The sequence below is a fragment of the Oryctolagus cuniculus genome, chromosome 5, assembly GCF_964237555.1.
Source record: "Oryctolagus cuniculus chromosome 5, mOryCun1.1, whole genome shotgun sequence".
Lineage (NCBI taxonomy): Eukaryota > Metazoa > Chordata > Mammalia > Lagomorpha > Leporidae > Oryctolagus > Oryctolagus cuniculus.
The window spans coordinates 82266188-82292199 of NC_091436.1; the positions used below are offsets into that span (position 1 = coordinate 82266188).

At 45.0% G+C, this 26012-nt stretch overlaps 1 protein-coding gene and 1 pseudogene across 1 annotated transcript in view; one reads left to right on the forward strand and one right to left on the reverse strand.

Moving 5' to 3' along the window:
* The window catches only part of BACH2 (BTB domain and CNC homolog 2), a 396258-nt gene that overhangs the window by 52098 nt on the left and 318148 nt on the right, over positions 1-26012 (forward strand). The gene's annotated exons all lie outside the window — the stretch shown is intronic.
* Positions 18043-18530, reverse strand: LOC100343316 (histone H2A.Z pseudogene; annotated as a pseudogene).

Consider the following 26012-nt stretch of genomic DNA (forward strand, 5'->3'; position numbering starts at 1 on the left):
AGAGATAAAGAATGAGCATTATGTGGAGTTCATAATGCTGGTCAGAAAGTATCTCCATTAAGTATTTTTTCCCAAGGTCTCAACTAGTTTGTTGAAGTTTCTCTAAAAATGATACCAAAAATTTTAATTTCAAAGTCAAATGAGATGACTGGCATCACAAAGATCGTAATCGCTGTCTTAAGAATTACTTCAGATTTAATAACTACAAAGATTATTAAAGCTGATCTTTATGACTACTTACATTTTTTAAGGCCATAGAAATCAAGATATTTGCCCAAAGTCAGTAGCCAAGACTTGTGAATGTTTTAGACAAATTATCTTACATATTTGGTCAGATCCTGAATGTTAACTATTCAGGTAGATAGATTACAGATGATGCACTGGGATTATTTTCTGTTCACATTGTATACATATAATAAGATGCACTTTGCAGATGGATTTAAAAAATTAATGAATTGTTTTTTATTTGAGAGGCAAAGAGACAGAAGGAGAGAGAAAGGACCAAGACAGATCATTTGTCTTCAGGTTCACTCATGAAATGCCTACAACAGCTGGGGTTGGGCCAGGCTAAAGCCAGGAGACCCAAAACTCCATCCAGGTATCCCATGTGGGTGCCAGGAACCTAGCTACTAGAGCCCCCACCTGCTGCCTCCCAGGGTGCACATTAGCAGGAAACTGGAATCAGGAGTGGAATTGGGACTCAGATCCCGGCACTCTGATAGGGGTTGTGGGCATCCCAAGTTGCATCTTATTTGCTAGGTGGATTTTTTAAATATTAAAAATGTTAGCTTCGGGGCTGGCACTGTGGCTTAGTGGGTAAGCTGCTGCCTGAAGTGCCGGCATCCCATACGGGTGCTGGTTCCAGTCCCAGCTGCTCCACTTCCAATCTGGCTCTTTGCTATGGCCTGGGAAAGCAGTGGAGGATGCCCAAATCCTTGGGCCTCTGCACTTGCCTGGGAGACCTGGAGAAGGCACCTGGCTCCTGGTTTTGGATTCGTGCAGCTCTAGCTGTTGTGACCATCTGAGGAGCGAACCAGTGGATGGAAGACCTCTCTGCCTCTGCCTCTCTGTAACTTGCCTTTCAAATAAATAAATCTTTAAAAATAAATATGTTAACACAGGAAATTTGTCAAGAGGAGACTTTATGTTCGATTTTTAAAATAAACTGCACTAAAAATGAAGTCTATTAATAGTAAAACATTGGGGCTGGCATTGTAGAATAGTAGGTTAAGCCACTGTCTGCAGCGCCAGTGGGCACTGGTTGGATTTCAGCTCCTAGCTAATGTGCCTGGGAAAGCAGCAAAAGATAGTCCAAGTGCTTGGGCCCCTGCACCCACTTGAGAGACCCAGATGAAGTCCCTGGCTCCTGGCTTCAGCCTGACACAACCCTGGCCATTACAGCCATCTGGAGAGTGAACCAGCGGATGGAAGATACCTTCTCTGTCTGTAACTCTGCCTTTCAAATAAATAAATAAACCTTTAAAAAATAGTAAAACATTAAAAATAAATGAATTAGGTTGTAGCTTAAAATTTTTAAAAACGAAACTATTTCAAATGAAAACAAAACCCCTGGAATAACTTCCGTTTTATCATCCTCCTCCCTGCCTATGTCCCTAGTTGTTTAGTTTTTTCAGTCACTTTAGTTTGTATCTCATCAGTCTTAGCTAGTCAGGGGTAGTTACAAAGCTAAGGGGCAAGTTTAGCGTTTCCCTACGGCAGGCATTCAGGTTGTGGGCAGGAAAGCGGTTCGCTGTGGAACCTACAAGCTACCTTCTCCCTGCGCACACCCCACCCCTCTTCCATCAGCCCTACTTGTAACTAGGTCCTACCTTGCTTTCCATAGCAGGAAGATGGTGTAAAAACGGGGGCTAGTAGCCAGGTGCCAGATGTTTTATTTGTGCATCTTTGAACCCTTGCATCAATTCCCATATTGACGATGAAGAAATGAGAACACTGGAAGAGGGGAGATTCAGACCCTGTACCTGATCTTCCGTTGACTGCTAGACTAACATGAACATTGTCCCAAGTGGCCCCATCTCCTGTGTGTGTGAGTGGGAGAGGGAGCATTCAGGTAGTGTGGTCCCAGCCCAGGTGCTTTGAGCTGTGGTAGATACCACCGTCCACAGAGCAGGCTGCCACGCAAAAGTGTTTCTAATTACAGCATTTCTAATCCTTTCTTAAGTGATAGATTATTATCACAGCCTCATTATTATGCCTATGTGTTGTTATAGGAGATGAGAGTACATAAAAAGCTTGTGGAAAATACATATCATGAAAAAGCTATGCATGAATTTCGAAACTGTCTGCACCAAAATTATATTTCATTGCACTTTCCATTAACTTTGTGGAGTTCCTCCTGATATTATATGGAAACCATATATACTTCTAGTTAACTCTTCATTTCTAGCATCATATTTAAGGGGGACACAGAGGGGTCCAAACTCAGTATCTGTTTGGCTTTGGAAATAACACTATTGCGGATTTAGCCTCTTAATTGTGTTTGGCTGGAGGCAGTGTTGACATATGGTTGTGGTCTTGTAGCCTGCAGATGTTTGTGATGCTGCAGATAAGAACTTGGTCTCTGGCAGGGTGAAGCTCCTATGTGCCGCTCCCCTCTCCATGCCAGTTTATTCACAGGGCAGATAATCTACATGCTATGGATTAGGAGTGGGTTTTGTATGGGCCATGCTTTTGAAGTCAGCTTGCTTTCTTGGTGTGATGACTGGTGTTTTGTTTTGTTTTAATTTGAAAGGCAGAGACACAGAGAGGCAGAGACAGAGAGAGAAAGAAAAGTCTTCCATCCGCTGGTTCACCCCCAAGATGGCCACAACAGCCAGAGCTGCACCACTCCAAAGCCAGGAGCCAGGAGCTTCTTCTGGGTCTCCCACTTGAGTACAGGGGTCCAAGCACTCAGGCCATCTTCCACTGCCCTCCCAGGCTATAGCAGAGAGCTGCACTGGAAGTGGAGCAGCTGGGACTTGAACTGGCGCCCATGTGGGATGCCAGTATTGCAGGCAGCGGCTTTACCTGCTATGCCACAGTGCTGGCCCCATGTTATGGTTTTTTAACTGCATCTCCTCTTATTGAACTCAGGATTTTTGTAAAGTCTTTTGTTATAGATGGGGGAGTAGAGGAATAGCTACTGTTTTTCCTTTATTCCTTTTCCTAATACAATAAAGCAGACATGTGCAGGATCTTTTTTAAGATCCTGACTGAGTCATGGATTCAATCCTGGATCAAAGCAAAATATTCTCAAAGAACTTGAAATATTTATTGTCACGTAAATTGTATTTAAAATTTGTATCATTTATATTAAAATTTTTGACTGCAGTTAGCTTAGCCCTCTAAACATAAAACATGCTTCATAGATGTTAAAAGTATGTTACAGCCTACTTTATATTTTTATGAGGCAAAATTTCAAAAAGATTAACGTGTCGAACTTTATAATGTTTAATAAAAATTTATAGTATTGGAAAAAATATTTTTTGTTTGCTCCAAAAAGTTTTAAATTAAACTTTTTTCCACCCAGTATATAACCAGTACAAATAGAATCTTAAATTTAAGACATACCTGTGCCCTGTAGGATTATTTTTTAATACTCAAATAAAAATACATTACGTATATGTATTTATATTTCCTGTGACAATGCAGAAATACCCCCCTCAGGTTTCTTTCCTTTTTCATAAGGTTAATTTTTATTTTACTTAGTAGTGGTAGAGGTTTGCAATATATTTGTTTTGCTAGTTTCCCACTGTTTGACTAATTCTTGTATGGTGCTTTTTAAAAAACTTTAAAAGGTAGCAAGCACATGCCTGCGCGCGCACGTGTGTGTGTGTGTGTGTGTGTGTACTCAGGAAATACATCTATCTTTCCTCCTCCCTTACCATGCCTGTCAGTGCTGAGCTTGGGGAAAACAGAAAAACAAACATGACCTTTGATCCCACCAGAGATAACCATCATCTCTTAGTCATATAGATGAGATTTATCTTAGTCATATCTAGCCATAGGTAACAAATATGTGCATATTGCAGAGATAATTAATATATGTACATGCATACGCATACAGTTGTTAAAGCGAAAGGGCATTCATGCAATACTTTTAGAGTGGCCCTGTCCCTTTAATGTCTCCTGTTCTGGAGTTAGCACCTGGCTCAGGTTCACCCATGACATTTTCAGTTGATCTTTCTCTTGTTTTCCTTTCTAGTTGACCTTCAAACAGAAAGTTCATAGCCTCGTCTCAGCTGTTAATGTGATTGACTTCTTTTATCTGGGAAGTCAGGATTGTTACAGAATTCATTGTTTTAAGGGGTTGAGGTTCTTGGTTTAATGCCAGGATGTGTTCAGCTGACAAAGAAAACAACAACAACAACAAAAACAACCTAAATCCACCAGCCCAGCATCAAAGATGGGCAGAGTGTGGCTCTTGGTCATCTTAGGTGGCAGGTCAGACAATTGTGAGACTGTTCCTGACACATCCCATGCACACTGTGTTGTCTCTGGATTACAGTCCAAGTGCTGCTTTGTCACTCATTGATCCACAAACCCGGTAATGCTTTCAGCCAGAAGAAGTAATGCTGTAACCCTGCCATGTTTATGCTTTAGAATCAGGTATTTTGTTTAAGTTAGCTGCTGCTGAACTTTACAGTTCCACTTCTGTGTGGAAATGAATATTTTTTCCTAAATTTTAAAAATAGGAAGCTCAGGACATGCCTTTGGGGCCCAGGACCCCAGCAAGCCCATTATTAAGTCTGGAAGAGCGGGTGCGTGAACTCCACATATGGCAATGCTATAACCCTCACTCCTCCAGGAAGGAACTATGTCATCATTTCTCACTCCGTGAGAAAGAGCCATCTTGTCATACAAACAGAAGACACAAGTATCGGGCTTCTTAAACACCAAGTCACCAGTCACTGTCTAGTTCCTTGACCAGAAGTGGTTCAAAAGCCAGCAGGTGGCTCTGATGCAAGACCACACTGGTTTCCTTGGGCTCTTGCTTTGTGTCCTGACCTGTTTTACGGCTTTCCCACCCTCACAGTAGCTTCTTCCCAGTATGAAACAATGGGAAAGCACAGGCAGAGTTTTAAAAATGAGCTTATTAAGAGTGAGTTTGTTTGTTTATTGATATTAGTGACCTAAAAGTAGAACTAGTTTAAATGACTTTTAAAGCATCTAATTCAGCTGGACATTAGCAGTTGGATGATTGTATGTATATGTAAATCTCCTAAGAAATTTAATATTTTATCAAAAGGCACAACTCCAAAAATGAAACCTGCCAACTTGTTTCCATGGTAACCACAATTGAAATGTGTCTAGCCAGTGTGTTTGAGAGTTTCAAGGAGTTCATTAAATTTGCTTTCCTAACATAGGTAGATAGATGAATGGGTAGCCAGACAGATAGAGGTACAGATATATTTTTCCCTTTAATGGGTATGTGAGACTTCTGTACGTTTCCTTTAGATTAACATGTAGTGTGACTTCATTCTGATGCATGAATATATTTGGCTAAGGGACAGGTCTGTTGTTTTATAAATTTAGTTTCAGTCAGAGCTGCAACCAGGTAGAGACTAATTCCTAACATAACAAGAAGAGGATTGCTCTTGCTTCATAACTCTTTCCTGGTGTTTCTGTGTGGAACTGTTGGATTGGGCACATGTTGATTTCTGAAGTGACCAGTGTCCTCCTAGGAGTGAGGCTCCTGTGCTGTCCTTTCTGCTGCCGCCATTGTTTGTGTAGTCCTCCAGGCCCTTGAGTCTCCGCCACGATGGGGTCCATCAACCTGCCTTGTGGCCGCTCTTCCTTATCAGAGGTTGTGTGGCAGGTGCTAAAGGAATTTATTCTGAGATCTGAGTATTTCCCAACAGGCTGTCATTCAGAAAAGCTGACTGCAGCACAACCTGTGGTACCAAAGGGAATCCCTTGCACTTTATACTTCAGATAAACTATTTGTGTGGAGAAAGAGACCCTGTCTCTCAAGAGCTGGGCTACAAACAGGTGTGGTCAGCCAGATATTCTTGTGATGATAAAATGTGTAGTGCCTGAGAATACTAACGATCAGGCAAGGTTCATGGCATTTCGAAAGTGAAATTAAAAGAGAAGACTTTCTGGGTAGGTGAAGTGGCAGGAAGTAGAACTGGCCTGGGCCTGACGGCTAGGGCATTTCATGAACCTACCAGAGATGCCAGGTGTCTCTGAGCCTGTTCGGAGGGTGCTCATGGTAGCGCTTGGTTGCTTGCTGAGGAGGAGTGAATGTTTAACTTGAGGGCCCTTGCTCTTATGTCGAGTTCTCCTGGATGTCTAAAAGAGGAATCTGAGCCCTCATGGCTTTGCACAGCCTCACAAATCTTGTTGACATGGTGTAAGTACCTGTAGTCTTCACTTTCCACCTTTAGTTCAGTGTCTTCAAGAAGCAGCTGAACAGGGACAGGCCCGCTTGTCTGTGCAGGGAGCTGAAGTAGGACAGCGTCACGGAAGCTTCCAGGTTCGCTCGTTTTTGGATCCCAGTCTCCCTGTGCTGTTTGTCCTGTACTCGCCGGTGCTCAGACGTCACCGTGTCCTTCTGGGCAGTCACAGTCACCTCCGTGCTGTTCTCCTCGTTCCCACAGAGGGCCCCTGTGTCCATCCTCCATGCTGCCAAGCAGAACGATCTTTCCAAAGGCAAAATGGAATACCAGGTCGTGACTGGAAAATCTTCCAGAGACTTCTGTCCCTCAGCAGGACATGTTCCTTCGCAAGGCACCTGAATCCCAGGAAGTCTGGGGTCTGCAGGTCCTTCCGGGTACTCCCCGGCCCACTCTGCTTCCTCTGTGCTCTGCGCAGATCTTCACTTTCCTAAATGCCTTGTGTTTAATGGATGAACTCCATGCAAGTCCCACCTTGCAGTGCCAGCTCTCCTTCCGCCACTGGTATGTCTGCGTCTCAGCACACTGTTCTCCGATGGCTGGTTGATTTCCCTTCCTCACAAGACTCTAACCATCTTGAAGACTCTTTTTCTTGCTTGCGTTTGTTTATGCGGTACCTAGCCCAGTACCTGAAACGTAACAGGTACTCAGTGAATGTTTATCACATGAATGAATGAATGAGTTAGTGATGATACTTCATGGGGAGCTGCATTTAGTTGGTAAGGAAAATAGACTTGAGTTGCTGTTAATACAGATTTCAACGAGGCTGGATAGCTTCTTGGGTGGTCCTCTGGTGGGTAGCCACAGACCAAAGTCAGCCTTTTCTTTCTTTTAGAGACCTGAGACTTGGAAGAATGGAGCAATGATTCAATTTATGACAGATTCATTCACAACTATGATGCTCTTGTATTCCTGGATGATGAAGATGAAGGTTGGGTAGCAGAACTGACATGGGTTGTTTGCTCAGGCCACATTCTCGTGGTCAGGAAGTCTACTCAAGAAGCAAATATTAGAGCTGAGTAAGGTTTTTGTTTGTTTGTTTTATTTGAGAAGCAGAGGAAGATAGACTGAGTCCCCATACCCTGGTTCACTCCCCAAATGCCCACAATGGCTAGGGTTGGCCTGGGGCTGCAGCTTGGAGCCAGAAACTCAGTCTAGGTCTCCCATGTGGGTAGCCGGAACCCAGTTAGGTGAGCTGTCACCATTGCCTTCCAGGGTTTGCGTGAGCAGGAAGCTGGAGTCATGGGTTGAGCTGAGAACCAACCCAGGCACTGCTGTGTGGGATGTGGGGTTCTCATCCGCTGTGCTCAACACCCACTCCAAGTTTTCTGAATTCTAGCATAAATAAGTGAATCCTTTCTAGTTCTCCTCAAGGGATTGTTTTTCCCATGAAGCTGGGTTACCCAGAAGAATCATTCTTTTCTTATTGGAGGCTATTTATCTCTACATAAATGACTTTTACACAGTCCTTAAAAGCATTTGGAACAGGCCTATCTTGGTAATAATTATGGTGCCTATTAAGTATTTGCTGTATCAGACACTGTTCTGATTTTTTGTCTGCTGTGACTCAGTCCTCACAACCATATGATATATGGTTACTATTTTAGCTCCGTGTTTACACACTAGGAAACTGAGAACCAAGGTGTTAAGCGATTTCTCTCTCTTGTGAGGGGAGCTGAGATTTGAACGCATGCAGCTGGCCTCCAGCACCAGTGCTGTTGGCCACATACCCACCCACCTTTCTAGGAAGGCCACCAGCATTTCTTGTATTTGCTTTATGTGACTGCATGGAATCCTCACAGCATTTACAAATGCTGAACTAAATGTTCACGACGACTTTTTTTTTTTTTTTTTTTTTTTGGTCACAAGTGACAGACCAACTTAAGAAAGATTTAACTGGATCCTGTAACTGTAGTTACAGTAGTCTTTGTAGGGCCAACTGACCAGAGCCAGGGTACCCTGATTGGTGTGGAGGGCAGCTTTTCACAAAGGAAAGGGAGCAGGTGATGGACAGACAGACATCACGTGAGTAAGCAGGAGCTGTAGCTCAAGTAATTTGAGTGAGGCCACTGCTAGTGAGGGGCTCAGGTGCCGCCCACCTGTCCCAGGTGCGCTCTGCTCTGGATGAATGCTGTGCAGCCTGACATCCCGCCCTGCCATCTTTCTTCAGCAGGTGATGGCACCCTTGTACAAGAGAGCATGTTCTTAGCTTCATTCTCAGTGTACACCGTGCTCACCGTCCGAGAGCTGGCTGTTTCCCAGGAAGTAGTGTGCCTGGCTTTCTTTAATCCCCAACTGTCCCTTTGGTTAGGATAGCTACATGAACAGTTTAGTTCCCCTGACATTTTTATACATTTTTTCCACTTCAGAGGATGGCCTTTTGCTGACCTGGCCCTAAATTCTGGAGAAATTCTTGACTGAAGCCCTGGGACAGACCAGAGCTTTTTCAGGCTAAGGCTTATGCAAAACATTGGCCTTCATGTTCTCAATCACAAGGGCAAGCAGGCAGGTTGATGGAATTGTTCATCGATTCAGGCAGCAGAACATAGAACTCCGCACTGGCATCAAAGGGCGGTTTACAATCTCGCGTTGCCTCCCTACCCTACTGTACGGCGTCTTGTAAGGAAGCCTGCTCCGCGGGCGGTGGGCCTCCACTCGGCACTTCTGAGCGTGTTTACGAGTAGGTGACAGTCGTTTTCAGCATTTGCCACGCTGCTAACTGAAGCTCTGATCCTTGATGTGCTTCGTTTTTACATGTGCTCATCTCTACATCAAAAACAGAGGAAGCCACAGGAAACTGCTGCCTGTATTTCCAGGAAATATAACTACATCACCGGCTCCCCACTCGGCACAGCCCAGAGGGCCCAGATGCGGGCATCAGCCTCGCGATGAGGGTGGTGATAAGGAGTCGGGAGTGTTCTCAAACTGTCGCTCTTGCCGGTGACAGCCTGGGGAAGACAGCGTCTTCAGACTCACAGGAGAACTCTGATTCTCTGTACACTCCATCTCTGACAATGTAGGTGCTGTGTAGGTGGAGTGAGGTGTGAGTCCAGCGCCGACGACGGCCCTCACGCTTCCCACTCAGGTGTAGTCAGGGGATGGAAGTGACCTGCGGGAGATTGTCCTGTGAGCTTGTGCATGGAGTTGGGACATGAAAAGACCATGAGGTGACACTGACTGCCTCCCGTTTGAAAACCTTTATTTGAGAGGTGGAGAGACCTAGGGAGAAAGAGACAAACAGACGAGCTCCCATCCACTGATCTACTCCTCAGATGCGCACAGCAGTGGGACTGCGCCTGGCTGAGACGGGATCCAGGAAGTCGGTCCAGGTCTCGAGTGGGGGTGGCAGGGACTCAACCACATGAGTGTGCATTGGCAGTAGCTGGAATCAGGGGCCAGAGCCAGTTGTCAAACCGGGTATCAAACCCAGGAGCTCTGATATGGAACATGTAAGCGACATGGACATCTTTTTTTATATATATAAAGATTTATTTATTTACTTGAAAGGCAGAGTCACAGAGAGACAGAGACAGAGAGAGAGAGAGAGTCCAACAGTCGGAGCTGAGCCAACCTGAAGCCAGGAGCCTCCTCCAGGTCTCCCATGTGGGTACAGGAGCCCAAGCACTTTGGCCATCTTCTACTGCTTTCCCAGGCCACAGCAGAGAGCTGGATTGGAAGTGGAGCAGCTGGGACTCGAACTGGCACCCATTTGGCTACTGTGTGGCTTTACCTGCCAAGCCACAGTGCCAGCCCTGCAACATGGGTATCTTAATCAGTGTTTTAACTGTTAGACTAAATGCCTGCCACCACCTACCATTTTATTTTATTTTTATCTATTATGAAATAGACAATCAGATTTTGTCTATTTCATAGGTACAATTCTAAGATAACAATACTTTCCTTCCCCCCACCATTTTAAAAGCATGATTATACTACTAATAATTCTAGTAGTTGTCGCTTACTGACTTTGATTTAATGTCCTGGCATTCTGCTGAGAACCCTCATAAGCACTCCTCAATTTAATCCCCATGGAAACACCCAAAGAGACCTTTTTCTTATTCCCAATTTTCAAAAACTCTTAGAATTTAACATCTGAGGCCGGCGCCGTGGCTCACTAGGCTAATCCTCCGCCTTGCAGTGCCGGCACCCCGGGTTCTAGTCCCGGTTGGGGCGCCGGATTCTGTCCCGGTTGCCCCTCTTCCAGGCCAGCTCTCTGCTGTGGCCAGGGAGTGCAGTGGAGGATGGCCCAAGTGCTTGGGCCCTGCACCCCATGGGAGACCAGGAGAAGCACCTGGCTCCTGTCATTGGATCAGCACAGTGCGCCGGCCGCAGCGCGCCGGCTGCAGCAGCTATTGGAGGGTGAACCAACAGCAAAGGAAGACCTTTCTCTCTGTCTCTCTCTCTCACTGTCCCCTCTGCCTGTTAAAAAAAAAAAAAAAGAAGAAGAAGAAGAAGAAGAAGAATGTAACATCTGAGCAAGGCCACCCAATCAGTGAAGAAGGCAGAATTTAAACCTAAAACCATGCCGCTCCAGGACAGCACTGCAGATACCAGGACACTCTGAAAAGGCCATGGGAAAATGGAATGCCAAGACAGGTTTATTTAGGTGCAAAAAATGTTGAAATTGGGTCTACCATAGTCAAGTAGATTCTGCTGGAGGTAGAGCAGAGCTGGCAGTCTGGTGGGGCAGGCGGACAGAAGTAAAGAGCCTCCCAAGGCGGGCTGGAGACTTAACACCCAGAGCAGGCTTTGCTGTATGTCTGCCGAAGTGACGTTCTCACATGGGAGAGAGGACTGAGTGAGAGTCCGGTACACTGCACTGCAGGGACTTCATGTATCTGCTGGGTGCTGGCAAAGTCAAGAGTGCGAACTCCCAAATGAAAAAAGGTGGCTTCTCAGCCCATCCTAGTGCCAGCTCGCTAGCTTAGTTCTCTTCCCTATTGGAGCTTAAAAATTCACAATGTGATTAAAACATGTATGAGAAGTTGGTGGGATTTCAGCTCCTTTGCAAACAAAGCAAATTTATATATATATATATTTTTTAAGATTTGTTTTATTTGAAAGACAAGAGTCAGAGAGAGGGAGAGACAGATCTTCCTTCTGCTGAGTTGCTCTCCAAATGACTGCAACAGCCAGGGCTGGGCCAGGCTGAAGCCAGGAACCAGGAGCTTCTTCCGAGTTTCCTGTGTGAGTGCAGGAGACTAAGGACTTGGGCCACCTTCTGCTTCATTCCCAGGCACATTAGCAGGGAGCTGAATCAGAAGTAGTGCACCTGGAACTTGAACTGGTCACTAGTATGAGGTGCTGGCATTACAGGCTTTACCTGCTATGCCACAGCACTGGTCCCACAAATTATCATTTAAGCACAAAGTCTCCCGAGTCATGGATAGAAGAGAAATGGTTTAGATGAGAATCTTCCATAAATGTCTGAAGCTTAATGAAGACTGTTAAATAATAACCCCATGTTATTGCAGAAAGACTTAATTTGGCTCAAAAGGTACACTTTTTTAAAAAGCTAAAAAGAGGCTGGCACTGTGGCATAATGGGTAAAGCCGCCTCCTGCTGTGCCGGCATCCCATATGGGCACCAGTTCAAGTCCCGGCTGTTCCACTTCCAATCCAGCTCTCTGCTATGACCTGGGAAAGCAGTAGAAAATGGCCCAAGTCCTTGGGACCCAGCACCCACATGGAAGACCTGGAGGAAGCTCCTGGCTCCTGGCTTCGGATTGGCACCGCTCTGGTTGTTGCGGCCAATTGGGGAGTGAACCAGTGGATGGAAGACCTCTGTCTGTCTGTCTGTCTCTCTCTCTCTCTCTCTCGGCCTCTCCTTCTCCCTCTGTGTAACTCTTTCAAGTAAATAAGTAAATCTAAAAAAAAAAAAAAAAAAAAAAAAAAGCTAACAAAAAATATAAGAGGACAAGGATAAGGCTAGGAATTAACCCAAGATGGCAAAAAGACCATCTGAGGACTTGCTCAAGACAGATCGTAAGTGAAAACATAGGAATTTATTTCCTGGCAACTGTTGTTGAAGATGGAAAGAGAAATGTGGACATTAATTTTCAAAATTTAAGAGGAGAAAAGTTCTCTTGAAATTTTGACAGAAAAACACAGGTATTGGTTAGTGTTGGTTCATGGTCATTGGCATGAAGCTGTCTATACCCATCTATATTCTGCTTATTGGGGCATGAAAACACCCCACGTAGCATGATGTCTCGTGTGACTCCCCCGAGTGGCCTCACACCAATAGCCTGGCTTGTGTATTATCATTGCCTTCCTTTCTCTTTCCTTCTCATGCTGTAGCTCATCTTATAGGCACTTCTGCAAAGTGATAAGGAACGTAGAACTTCAGCAGGTATTTGAAGACGTTCTCTCATGCTTTGTCTGCTAAAAGGAATTTTAAGAGAGTTCTCCATGCATCACTCCATGCATAACGCAGCTCCCAGCTGTCCTGAGGCTCTTCCTGCCCCCAGCTGTGCTTAACCTGGGAAACAGGTTAAGGCAGGCAAGGGAGAGACACCTGCAGAAGTAGGTTTTAGCCCCATTAAACATCAGGTAAAGGCCGCTCCCAGTGAATTGATACAGCAGGGGTGGGGAAGCTTTTTTCTGCCAAGGACCATTTGGATATTGATAATCTCTCTCGTGGGCCATACAAAATGATCAACTCAAAAATTAGCCTGCTGTGGATCTATTAAATTTCTAGTCCTACCTGTGGTTGCCTTGGTAAGGCCAGACCAAATGATTTTGCAGGCTGTATGTGGCCCACGGGCCAGATATAACCCACCCCTGATAAGAGTTAAAAGGCTAGAAACTGCAGGTTAAAAGTAAGTGCTTTGGTTACCTGGATGTCAGTAGTAAGTATTACCCTCTCCGTCAGGGATGAAGAATCGAAACTCTTAAGCTGCTACTTTGGATGCCCAGATCCCGTACTGGAGTGCCTGGCTCAAGGCCTGGCTGCTCTGTGCTTCCCAGCCCTTCCCCTGCTCATGTGCCTGGAAGGAAGCCCATGGTGGCCTGAGCACTTGGATCCCTGCCATCTACATGGGAAAGCTAGACAGAGTTCTGGTTCCTGGCTTCATCCTGGCCCAGGCCCAGCAGGTGTGGGCAATTGAATGAACCAGTGGATGGAAGATCTCTCCTCCTCACTCCCTCGCTTGGCCCTTCCAGTAATCAAATATTAAAAACAAAAAGTTGAAATTCTTGCAAGGCATGCTTGTGTATTTGTGCCCTTAAAAGACTCAGATCACAGGGTTTTTGTTTTCTTCCCCCTCTCTCTTGGATCAAATCGACTGTATTTTGAGAATTTGAAGATCAGCGAATTTCCTCCTGTTTAGAAAATAAGAATGCCTAGCTTTCACTAGAGTTCTTTTCATTCCCAAGGCTCTCTTAAATATTGACTAATTAAATAAAAATGGAGGAAGTCAGGCTATAGCTTCTTTCTGAGGACCAGCCCAGTGAACTCAGAATACACAGTGATTTGCCCTATCTTTGAAACAGAAGCCACTAGAAATCTTTATTACTGACTATAATAGCAAGTGGCATCTCTTATTATGTTTGGCAGCTGACATATCAGGTTGCATTTCAGTCGGTTGTTATACATGAAATAGTCGAATGAGTAGACTCGGAATGAGCCCAGGGACCTGGCATATCTGCCATCTATGGGTTGCCATGACAACTCATCAGGCTGTTGCTTTGTAATCTTTCGGATTAGGTTCTGGCCCTGGGTCACTGGATTGGAACTGGAGGGAGCTTTGGTAACGGGAAGTGAGTGTTGTACCTCTACTCCGTGGCGTTTGAATTTGCATTCTGGTCCTGTTGTTAAGGTCAAGTAGAAATGACATTGGGGGAAAATTTAAATTCCTGCAGAACCTAAACAAGGTCATGTTTGTTAGCAAAAATACACAGATGGAGTGGTCTGAGACTCAGCAGCTGAAAGGCAGGGTTTCCTGTCCTTGATTAGTGGATAAATATGTCCAAGTATCTCTCAATGTATGTACATCCCTGGACATTTATATGTAATGAAAATTTGGGAAATCAAACCTTTTTTTTTAGGATGGTCTTATGTTATAAAAATGGAACTGAATATCCCTAAAGAAACAAACAAACAAAAACTCTTTGGCCACAGAACAAGCCACAGGTGCCATCTAGTGCTACATCCTCTGTCTCAGCTGGAAGTGGCCTGCAGGGTGTGGGATTTGGACCCAGGAAGGGAATTGGCAGAGTAAGGAAGGAAGCAGTTGGGAAACAGGGCACCACGTCCCTTACCCTCATGTTGGCCTTAGGCACAAGGAGAGCATCTTTCAATGGGATAGCACACCTCTCACGCACACTTCTCACCAGGAGTGAGCAGGGGGAGATGCCTGAGTCTGATCCCAGTGTGATCTTGGACAAAACACATTCCAGCCCTGGGCTCCCCTAGGAAATGAGGATGTTGAGTTTCTGTTGGCTGTCAGGCTGTGCTGTTTGTCGTCACGTAGGGGAGACTCAAGCGTCCACGTCGCCCTTGGCCATTTGAACCCACATTCCCATCATTCCTTTGCAGTAGAAGTGCCCCTCGTGATTAGCCGGGCTGTCTGATAATTCAAAGAGAAGACAGAAGGATTCTTCCCCATTCCCGTGTGTCTTTGAGATATATCATTGTGGTTGTTCTAAAGCAAAGACAGTCATACAGTGAGGAAAGAACGGAATCCCAGACAGCCGCCAGGCAGTGTGGGAAGTTGCCCTGCTGCCACCAACCTCGGCTTCAGCTCAGGGTGTATGTACTGAGCAGTTTCTACATGGAGGCACTACGTACGCCCTTTCCCCCTTCCACATACTCAGGCACGTGGGGATATGTATGCGTGTGGTGTACAAGAGCCCCATGGAAAGACACAAGTGAAAGATGTTTATTTTGGAGTAAAAGACTTCGATATCCATGCAAACCTCTGCCATAACAAGCATTTCTCATGAACTTTTGAAGACTTTCAAAAATGTTTTGCACCAAAACGAACTTATCTCTTAAATTCCATCTTTCACATAACTGTGTATGTAAAATTGAGCATTTGATATGTACCAGGAACTGTGCCAAATTCTCACAATAATCCAATGAGGTAACAAACGAACTGGGTCGTTTAAGCCTCATAGCAAATGAGGTGTTATCCATTATCTCCATTTCGACAAATAAGGATACCGAGCCATAGCTAATTTGTGGTTGGGGTAGGGATTTGAACCCACGTGATAGGGCTTCAGAGCCCTTCTCTTAGCCTCTCTGCCTGTGATTCTCTGAACTCAGATGACATCGTGGCCCCCTGGGAAGCTTTGGAGCTAGAGATCTTGGCGCTCCCCTTCAGAGCAGTTGGAATCTCTGAATGCTGCCTGGACCAAGCACTACCTCAGATGCAACACGAGGGTTAGCAGTTAGTGCTGCCTGCAGCTCCACAGCCTGCACAGAACTTACCAAGTACCTTTCTGTTTGTTAAAGATTTTATCTATTTATTCAAATGTCAGCAAAAGAGAGAGAGAGGCATGTCTCTCATCTGCTGGTCCACTCCCCAAATGGCCGCAACAGCCAGGTCTGGGCCAGGCATAAGCCAGGAGCCAGGAACTCTGTCTAGGTCTCCACAGATCCCAAAGCCACAAATTCCATGTGTACTATGCCAGGTTAAGAGGACAGACTTCTTGTTCAAACCAAGTAGTGATTTCCCACTGCAGAGTGTCAACGTTGCCCTTTGTTCATCACCATCACCAGCTTTAATTAAGTGACTGTGCTCTTCCCCTCATGAGCTAAACCTTCCACCTGCAGAACCCAACATAGTAGCTCCAAAACTTGGATGCACGTTGGGATCCCCTGGGAGGTCTTGTAAACACTTCAAATTCCAGCCTGCCACCCCAGACTTCATGGTGTTTTAGTGTGGGATGTGGCATTTTTTTTTTAAAGAATTATTTTATTTATTTGAAAGAGTTACGAACAGAGCCAGAGAGAGAGAGAGAGGTCTTCCGGTCTGCTGGTTCACTCCTCAGATGACCACAGTGGCCAGAGCTGAGCTGATCTGAAGCCAGGAGCCAGCAGCCAGGAGCTTCTTCTGGGCCTCCCACATGGGTGCAGGGACGCAAGCACTTGGGCCATCTTTGCAGAGAGCTGAATTGGAAGTGGAGCAGCCAGGACTCAAACCGGCACCCATATGGGATGCCAGTGCTACAGGCTGGGGCTTTAACCTGCTGCAGCACATCCCTGGCCCCGAGATGTGACAGTTTTAAAAGCTTTGCGGATGATTGTGCAGGAGAGTTTGAACCAGTGGTTTAAGAACTTGCTCTGTAAATTCACAGATGGGTTGACTTGAGAAGGCGGTGGAATCATCTCCCTGGATGGAACTTACTTTGTAATTCTCTGACAGTATCTCTCCACCATCTCTGATTAATTTGCATTTAATTCTGCTCCCTTTTCTTCGTGACTGAGAAGTCTTCTATGAAATGATGGCTTTTCTCCTAAGATTGTTCTCACACTTAGATCTTGGAGTGGTGTTGGTGATGTGCCTGTGAGATATCTTTGTAAAGTTTTCAGCTTCATTGGACTTATTTTCACTATATAGCATATCTCTTTTTGAGTTGTTTTACCTTTAAAAACTTTTTTTGGTGTTGTAGTACATGTTGCTTTTTGCTTCAGAGAGCAGGAGAAACACTTTTTCTGCATAGTGATTTGTAGTAATAAACCACTTAAGTTTTTTTTCTCAAATGGTTGACCATCAGATTCATTATTGGGTGACAACAGCTTAACATCGCCTTTAGTACTTAACAGTGGATAACATCTTAGGGCAATGTGGTGCAGAGGTGCAGATCAGGTAAGGAAGAATTGACTCAGACTTTATCCTCAAAGAGTTTAGTAAAGTCAGATTAGCATAGTCAAGTAGAAATTATAATTGGATTATTAAAGCACAGGGTATATTTGTTGGCTAACTTATAAATGTACCTGATTAATATCAACATTCTTTTTGCAGTAGGTAGATCTTAAACTCAACTTTTTAAATCAAGGAAGATGTTAGTTGGTAAGAGAAGGTAGATAATTTGCAAGTGGAGCAACCCTTTGGCCAGGCTAGGGGATGGAGAATAGAGCATTGCACGCTAGTAGGCCAGCTAAATAGGCTGGTAAGAAAAGCATAAATTGTGGGGCAGGCGTTTTGCACTACATGGGATATCCATGTCTCATATCAGGTGCCAGGGTTCTAGTCCCAGCTCCACTGTCCATTCCAGCTTCCTGCTAATGTGCACCCTGGGAGGCAGCAGGTGATAGCTCAAGTATTTGGGTCCCTGCCACCCACATGGGAGAACCAAATGGAGTTTCCAGCTCTTGATTTTGGCCTGGCCCAGCCCTGATGGTTGTGAGAGTTTAGGAAGTGAACCAGCTGATGGAAGGTCTGTCTCTCTGCCTTTCAAATAAAAAAAAATTTTGGGGGGGGAGATGATCTTTATTGAGCTTATCCACCTAAGTGGAAATAATGTCTATACAAAACCAAATGTTTGTTACTATAACTTCTGCATCACAGTTAAAATCCAAGCAGTTTTTTAAAAACAGTCAACTCAATCAAAACCCACTACTTCAGAATCAATAGCTTCTTTGAAGCCACAGTAACACTTAAATATGGTTAAGACTTGAATGCAGAAATTTGGTTGGTTGGAAAGCTAATTAAACTTCCAACTTGCTCAAATAGAATTACAAAAAGGCAAAATTGTGTTTTTCACAGAGATACAGTCCACTGGAATCACCAACACTGGACAGTTGTTAGAGTATTTAGAGTCCTGAGATAACAAGGAATCCAGGCATCCTTTAGACAGTCTTCTGTTGTCCTTTCTTCCCAGAGACTTGTGGATGTGTGGAAAGACACCACCACCAGCAATTGTAGCCTTGATAAGCCGGTCCAATTCTTCATCTCCACGAATAGCAAGTTGCAAATGATGAGGGGTAATGCGCTTTACCTTTAAATCTTTTGATGCATTTCCTGCCAGTTCAAGTACCTCTGCGGTGAGGTACTCCAGGATGGCAGCGCTGTACACGGCGGCAGTCGCGCCCACACGTCCGTGGCTGGTCGTCCTAGATTTCAGGTGTCGGTGAATGCGGCCCACCGGGAACATTTCGGATTCTGCGGAAGCTCAAACAAGCAAGGCAGAGAAAGGGCTAGTCTGACAACACAGCGAGATCCCACCACCTACTCCTCCATCGCACCGCGATTCAAACTGCGCTGTCTCCCGCCTTCCCCGCTGCCTTTATACTGCAGAATTCAAATAAAATTAATAAATGAAAAAAAGGAAAGTATAAGGTGGGGATGGCAGATAATGAGGAGGATAGCTGAGGTGGAGCCAGCTGTTGTGTGAGATTCAGTAGCAAGAATACTTTGGAAGAGCTTTAAAAAGCAGGAGATACTAGAAGTTTCTGTTTCCCTCTGTGTGTGTTTGGGGAAGTCAGCTGGCTTGTGATGGTGCTGGTATTTTGGATCAGCAATCAAGCCTGGTAGTGTGGGTCGGTGATGATGCTAATACTGAGGGTAGCTTTTGAAATTAGCTCTGCCCCCTTTTGATTTAAAACGTTCTCATTCTGCTCTCTTGTCTCAACTTGCTGCTGTAATCTGCAAGAGAGGAGAAGGGCTTGAGGCTGCCTCTCTTTTGAAAAGTAAGGGTCAGAGCAGGCAGGGGGCTGTCACGGTTGTTTCTCTTTGTTCAAGAATTAGAACATGGGAGGGAGCGGTGCCTCTCCTCGTTTTGTGAGCTGTTTTCCTCCAATATTTCCTAATTTTTCCCATGACGTTTCAGCCTGCCTCTTCACAAGATTGTGAGGCCTGAAAGACCCCATTGTTTTGCAGGAGAGCAAGCTTGTGCACATTTGCTGATCTGGCTGTCTGAGTGGGTGGTACTCCACCAGGGAATCGCGCAGACTGGAGGAGGCTGGAGCCTGCTCCTGATAGTAGCAAGCACTTTCTGTTTATCAAGGTTCGTAGCATGTCTTCTTCTTGATAGAAAGGGCTGCACCCTTTAAATATTATTCACAAACTGCCAGCGGATTGGCAGAAATGGGGATGTTCCATTAGGCTAAGGCAAGTTTCTTAATGGCAGATCAAACAGATGAGGCCTTATCCAGACTTGCCTGCATCTTCAGAGAAATGCAAACTTTTATTCTTGTAAGGCACACACATTCTTTTAAAGCCCACTCAGGATTTATGTGTACTCCTGGGGTGGCAACAACTCCTCTGTCGATTCTGCATGGCAGATTCTATTCAGTGCATACTTTATTTGAAGGTACGAAATACTAATTATAGTAATAGGAAAAATGCAAAGACAAAAGAACCCTAGCTAAAGTTAAATAGGTTTTTTTTTTTTTGAGTAAAGGAAATTGGGGTTTAATGCTAATGGGTCTTTCTTTAAATAAAGTTAGTATCTTTAGATTCTAAGGAACTGGTATCTGTATTTTATTAACAGTAATAGACTACCAGAAGAAACTATAGTTCTGTAGACTTACAAAGTAACTAACATTTTCAAACAGCTTTACAAAATTCCATATCGCTTTAAAATGCTTCTAGTGGCAGCAGTGACACTGGGTCCTCGACGCAGTGTCTGAGTCAGTTCTTCACAACTCCGCGGGCCGCGAGCCGCGCCAGCAGCTTGAAATCAACCGTGATGGGAGCATTTACACATGGAGTCGGCAGATGCTGCGCATCAGCGCTCCCCACCCTCAGGGCCTGTTTTGAAACATTTAGCAACACAGGACTGTCCAAAGTGGAATTTACAAGTTCAGGAGCCTTCTGGAATGAGTAATGCAGAGCTTCCACTCCATACAATAGCCAGTGTGAACATGGTTGTGTATAAAGCGGGCCACACGGTCCCTCTGCCTGAAGTCCTTCTGGGGTTCCCCGTTTCAACTAGAAAGAAACTCTGACTGTGGCCTTTAGGCTGCTCGTGCTGTGGTTGTCCTGGGCCCTCCTCATCTGCACTGCTCACCTCCTGGCTCATGCCTCCAGCCGCCTGTCTGTGGAAAATCCTAGATGTGGTTTAATTTCAGCATCTTCACTGTCAAACTGTAGTGTACATCAGAATCACTTAGAGGGCTTTGTTCAGCCACACCATTGTCCCCCTACTGCAACATTTCTGGGCCAGGAATGTCGCTGAACGACACCCCAAACTGCTTGGAGGCATTGCTGTAGAACTCCAAAACTGGGTCTGCTCACCCAACACGCGGACAGCCAATCACTGGCATGGGGTGGTGGAAGTAGGTGTTTATTGCAAAGATCAGAGCAAGGAGCCGGGCAGCTGTTAATTCCCAGGCTCCCTGAGGAGTTAGGGGTGAAGGTTCTTATAGACTGAAATTGGGGGTGAGGAGTGTCGTGACCCTGGTTGGTCTGTGGGGCTGATCGTCCTTTGATTTGTCAGTGATGCCGTGGTCTTTAGGGAACTCGTGGCGGCCAGGTGGGCTCCTGGAATTCCCCTACACAAACCAGCCCAGGACAGTACTGGCCATCAAGGTTCTTGTTGATTGGAGAAGCAAGTGGCTCCTGGAATCTGGTGATTAGAACCAGCCCAGCTGGATCACTCTCTCAAGCCAGTGACTTCCTTTTGATAAAGAACAGGGCAAGGACACTGGGTACAGGGGGACAGACGCGGCTGGGTCCTGTTTACCTGACGGGGGTTAGGTTTCAGGAACAGATCCCCAAGTGATACTGGTGGTGCTAGGACGGCAGCTTGAGCACCGCCACTCTGCATGGTGGCCTCTTTGGTTTACCGCTCACCTCCTTCAAGTCTTTGCTCCACGTGCGCCTGCTCCACACGGCCCACCCTACCCCTTACGTTAAAATCACGGCCTTTTCCTACACTACATTTCCAGTTACCCTGACTTTGATTTTTCTCATTACACCTGTCATTTTATAACAAAGCAGTTTATGTGTTATGTTTCCTCTTTGTGTTGGTTGTCTCTCTCCCTACCAGACAAAATTTCACAAAGATAGGAGATTGTATCAGTTTTCTTTACTGATGTACCCAGTCTCTCAAACAGAGCCTGGTACATGGCAAGTGCTTTATAAATTATTGAACTGGAACAATGAAGGAATAACAAGGAGAAATGAACAATGTATCTCAAGTTTTGTTCCCAGCCCCTTTGATTCTAACTCACTAGAGAATCTTAACACCCTTTTGTGCAGTTTTGTTGCTGAGTGTTCACTGCTTTTAGTCTAATGAGGAATGGTTTCCACTCTCAGCTGAAGTTTGGGAATGACTTGATGATCCTTAAATAGCAGGAGAACCAAATTATCATGTTTACGTTTTAACCTCAACGTTTCTAAGCCAGTGGTCATAACCTGTGTTCTGCAGAAGCTCCCTGAAGATACTGTCAGGTGCTGCCAATTTGCATTCCATTTTTGATGTGTTTTAAGCTAGTTTTATAATTATAATGTAAAAACATGCATCCTGTTACAAATGTTACGTACCAAATTGGACTGTCCAGTTAACCTCGTGGTAAAAGTATCATTGGCTGTTTTGGCTTCCGTATTTGAGCTTGTTATAAATGAGGCATTGATCAGGAAGTTTCCAACCTGATCATAAATTGAACAAGCAAATTCCTCCTGTCACATCCATTCAGCCTGTCGATGGCATGCCAGGCAGGACGTCAGAGCTGCTATGGGATGTGGCTTCTCTGTGGATTAATGGCTGCTTGATCATGAGTAAACAAAGCAGGTGTCACTCAGAGCCATCTCTTCTGTCATGGGGTCTGTATACCCAATTTCAAAGTCATTTGCTGACTTTTAAGGCAATCAAGTAGTTGTCAGATAATCATTAGTGATTAAAATTTGAACTAAAAATATTCACCCACTATATTGGCTTCATGCTTTTGGATTAGTTTGAAGCAGACTGTGGGGTTATACAATGAAATGCTAAAGAACAGTTGCAATTTCCAGTGCAGCCTTGCTGTTTAAATTCTCTTATTTCCCATATCCAGATGCAGACTTTTCCCATGAGTTCCAACAGCAAAGGAAGCGGTGTTATTCATGTCATTTGGTTTCTGCATTTCAGATAGTAAGTAGTAAGGATAGCAGATAACAAGAGATATATGTGAAAATGTGTGTGTTTTTCGAAAGCCAGAGATTCAGAAATCAGGTGATATTTGTTGCTACCTATAAGTATTAGGATTTTCTTAATACAGTGCAAATACAAAGAAGTAAACGGTTTCCTGGATCACTTGTAAAAGGCAGTTGCTAAGAGCCCCCTGTTGTCTGTAAGCCCCTCTCCCTGCTGTCTTTTTTTTTTTTTTTAAAGATTTATTTTATTTATTTGAAAGACAGAGTTACAGAGAGAAGTAGAGACAGTGAGAGAGGTCTTCCATCCGCTGGTGCTGATCCGAAGCCAGGAGCCAGGAGCTTCTTCCGGGTCTCCCATGCGGGTACAGGGGCCCAACGACTTGGGCCATCTTCTGCCGCTATCCCAGGACATCGCAGAGAGCTCGATCGGAAGAGGAGCAGCTGGGACTAGAACCGGCACTCATATGCGATGCCAGCGCTTCAAGCCAGGGCTTTAACCCACTGAATTGCAGCACCAGCCCCTCCCTGCTGTCTTAAAAGAACTCTTGGAGGTGTGTGTTAAGGCATGAGCAGGCAGTGTGGCCACTTGGGACTCCCACATCCCATGTTAGAGTGCCAGGGTTCAGTCTCACCTCAGCTTACAGAGATGGTTCCTGCTAATACACAGCATGGGAGACAGCAGAAAATGGCTCAAGTACTTGGGTCCCTGCCACCCAGGTGGAGAACCAGGCCGAGTTCCTGTTCCTGGCTTTACCTTGGTCCAGCCTTAGTTGTTGTGGGCACTTGGGAAGTAAACCAGCAGATGGAAGTTCTCTTCATCTGTCTCTCTGCCTTTCAAATTAATAAAATAAATAACAATTGAAATAGGTGACATCTAGCCCAAATATGGCAGCTCATTTACTTACAGCTATTAAAAAAGTACTGTAAGTGTAAAGTGTATACCTTATTTTCAGTTAGTAAGAAAAACATGTAAATTATGTCAATTTTTGTATTAATAGCATGCTAAAATAATCTGTCAGATGGATCAGGCTAAATAACATTAATTTCTCCTGTTTTTATTTATTATTTTTTTAGTGTGGTTATGGGAACATTTTAAATTTTACATCTGGTTCGTCTTGCATTTCTGTGACTCAGTGCAGGGCGAAACTGTGTCATCACATTTAACATTTCTTACCAGCTGCCTCAGTTGCCTCCTGGGCCTCCAGTCTCAGCCTTTGCTGCCCTCAGAATTTCTCAGAACCTGCAGGTTCACCAGTCCTAATGTACTTAGGGATTTTTCCTGTTTGATACATTTTGTCCCTTCTTTCTGAAACGTCCATCTCTCTCTCCTCTCGTCTCCCCTCCCTCCCTCCCTCCCTCCCTCTCTCCCTCTCTCCCTCTCTCTCTCTCTCTCTCTCTCTAATTGGCTGTCAAACATTCTGGTCGTGCCTTATTTGCCCCTTGCTGGGGAAGTGAGGCCTCATGTCCTCAGGCAGAAGCAGCCACTCCTCCTCTGTGGCCAGCTCTTGGTACCTGCATCACTGCCCTTGCCCTGTTGCTGAGCCTCTTTTAACTGCACTCCTCCAGGGAACAGGCTGCCACCTACTCCTCGGATGACCTTGGTGTGTAGAAGACAGTGAATTGACTTTTACTACATTAATTTGTGGATTAATTGCCTCCTGCTGCACACACTGCGTTTTCTGCCAGCATCAGGCCTTGTTCATGTTAACCACTGGCCAGGTTAAGATGAGATGCTGGGGTGGCCAGGACAGGGCCTCTCAGGCACAACCTGATTTTGGATTTTGTGTTCAATTAAAATGCTTTACTGGGTGACTTAAAATAACTTGAAGATTAGAAACTAGGATGGGAAAAATCTGTGGATAGAAACAGGTGGGAATATACAGTGGCAATGTAAATTATCTCTGTTCCTTATTTTATTATGGGGATTTTGTTGTAGGTTTTATTGGATTGAAGAAACTAGTTCTAAACATGTTTGAAAGTCATGGCTGTAGCCCTAATCTTCATTTCCATTTCCATTCCAAAGGTTCTGTTTTGGTTTTGATGAGGTGGTTTCTAGTCTGGTCTCCACTTTTCATAGAACAAGGCTGTTCCACCTCAGTTGCATGGAATTGGGGAGCGTTTTTAAAATGCTGATAATCCAGGCAGGCCTACACCAGGCATCCCAGTATCATAGGGGGGCGGGCGGGCGGGCAGGCACCAGTATATAAGATAAATATATTTATTTTGCAATAAAATGACTGCAGAGCAGAGTGTTTAAAAACCCAAGTTCTTAACTTTGAAAGTGTTGAGGTTTTGAATTGATCTTTTTTCCTTCTTTATTTTGATGAGTTGTGTCATGTTTCTGGGGAGTCAAGCTCCTGCCATTTTAGGTTCCTACTGTGGTCTGGGGTTTAAAGACAGCATTGCATGGAAGCTGTCTCTGTGGAAAATTTCCTAAGGCTTCTAGCATTGGAAATTTCTCTTTATTCTTCTAAAAGGTCCATGTATCAGACATTTCTTGTCTGGGATGGGAAGGCACCTGTGTGAGGTGGTGGAAGCGAGGGCTGCAGGGCAGTGGGCGTGGAAGCCTGCACAGGTAGCGGCCATGCCGACAGCCCCCTGGCCTGACACACGGGTGGAGTTGAACATTCAACTCAATCGCCTCTTACTGCCATTCTTCCTTTTGTTCTTGGCATATGAGAAACCAGCCCCCCCGCCCTTGAGATGTGGGAGAGAATTGACTTTAGTTTGCTAATTCAATAAAATGGGCTATCAATGCAGTTCTTATTTCTAGGGAGGTAGAGAAATATGACCCACTTTCTGTATATCCTGTATCTCTGCCTGTATTTTTGAAAGGTTATGAAGTCTTTTTGGGCTGGCCTTGTGGTACAGTGGGTTAAGCCGCTATTTGTATCACTGACATCCTGTATCACAGGGCTGGGTCAAGAGTCCTGGCTGCCTTGCTTCCAGTCCAGCTTCTTACTGGGAAGGCAGTGGATGATGGCTTCAGTAGTACTTAGGTCCCTGCCACACAGGAGGGAGACCCCAATGGAGTTCCTGGCTCATGGCATTGGGCTGGCCGAGCCCTAGCTGTTGTGGTTTTTTTGGGGGGTGAACCAGTGTTGGAAAATCTTTCTCTCTCTCTCTCTCTCTCTCTCTCTCTAACTCTGCCTTTTAAATAAATAAATAAATTTTAAAAAGCAGAAGTACTTTAAATCCTTTATAGGAGAAACTGGGTTGAATACTGTGGAAGCATGGTGAGAAAAATATTTAAGTGCTGATAAGAGCTTCAGAGTCAGGACTGTTCATTATGAAAAATGCAGATGTAAATCAGTGTACATTTTGCAAATTAACAATTTGGTGGAAATGGCTGTATGGCCTTATTGTACAAGTGTCACACTGGGGCCAGCAATATGGCATAGGAGGCTAAGCACCTGCAGTGCCAGCATCCCATATGGGCGCCGGTTCAAGTCCTGGTTGCTCCACTCCTGATCCAACTCTTTGCTATGGCCTGGAAAGCAGCAGAAGAAGGCCCAAGTCCTCGGGTTCCTGCACCCACATGGGAGACCTGGAGGAAGCTCCTGGCTTCGGATTGGCCCAGCCCCAGCCAT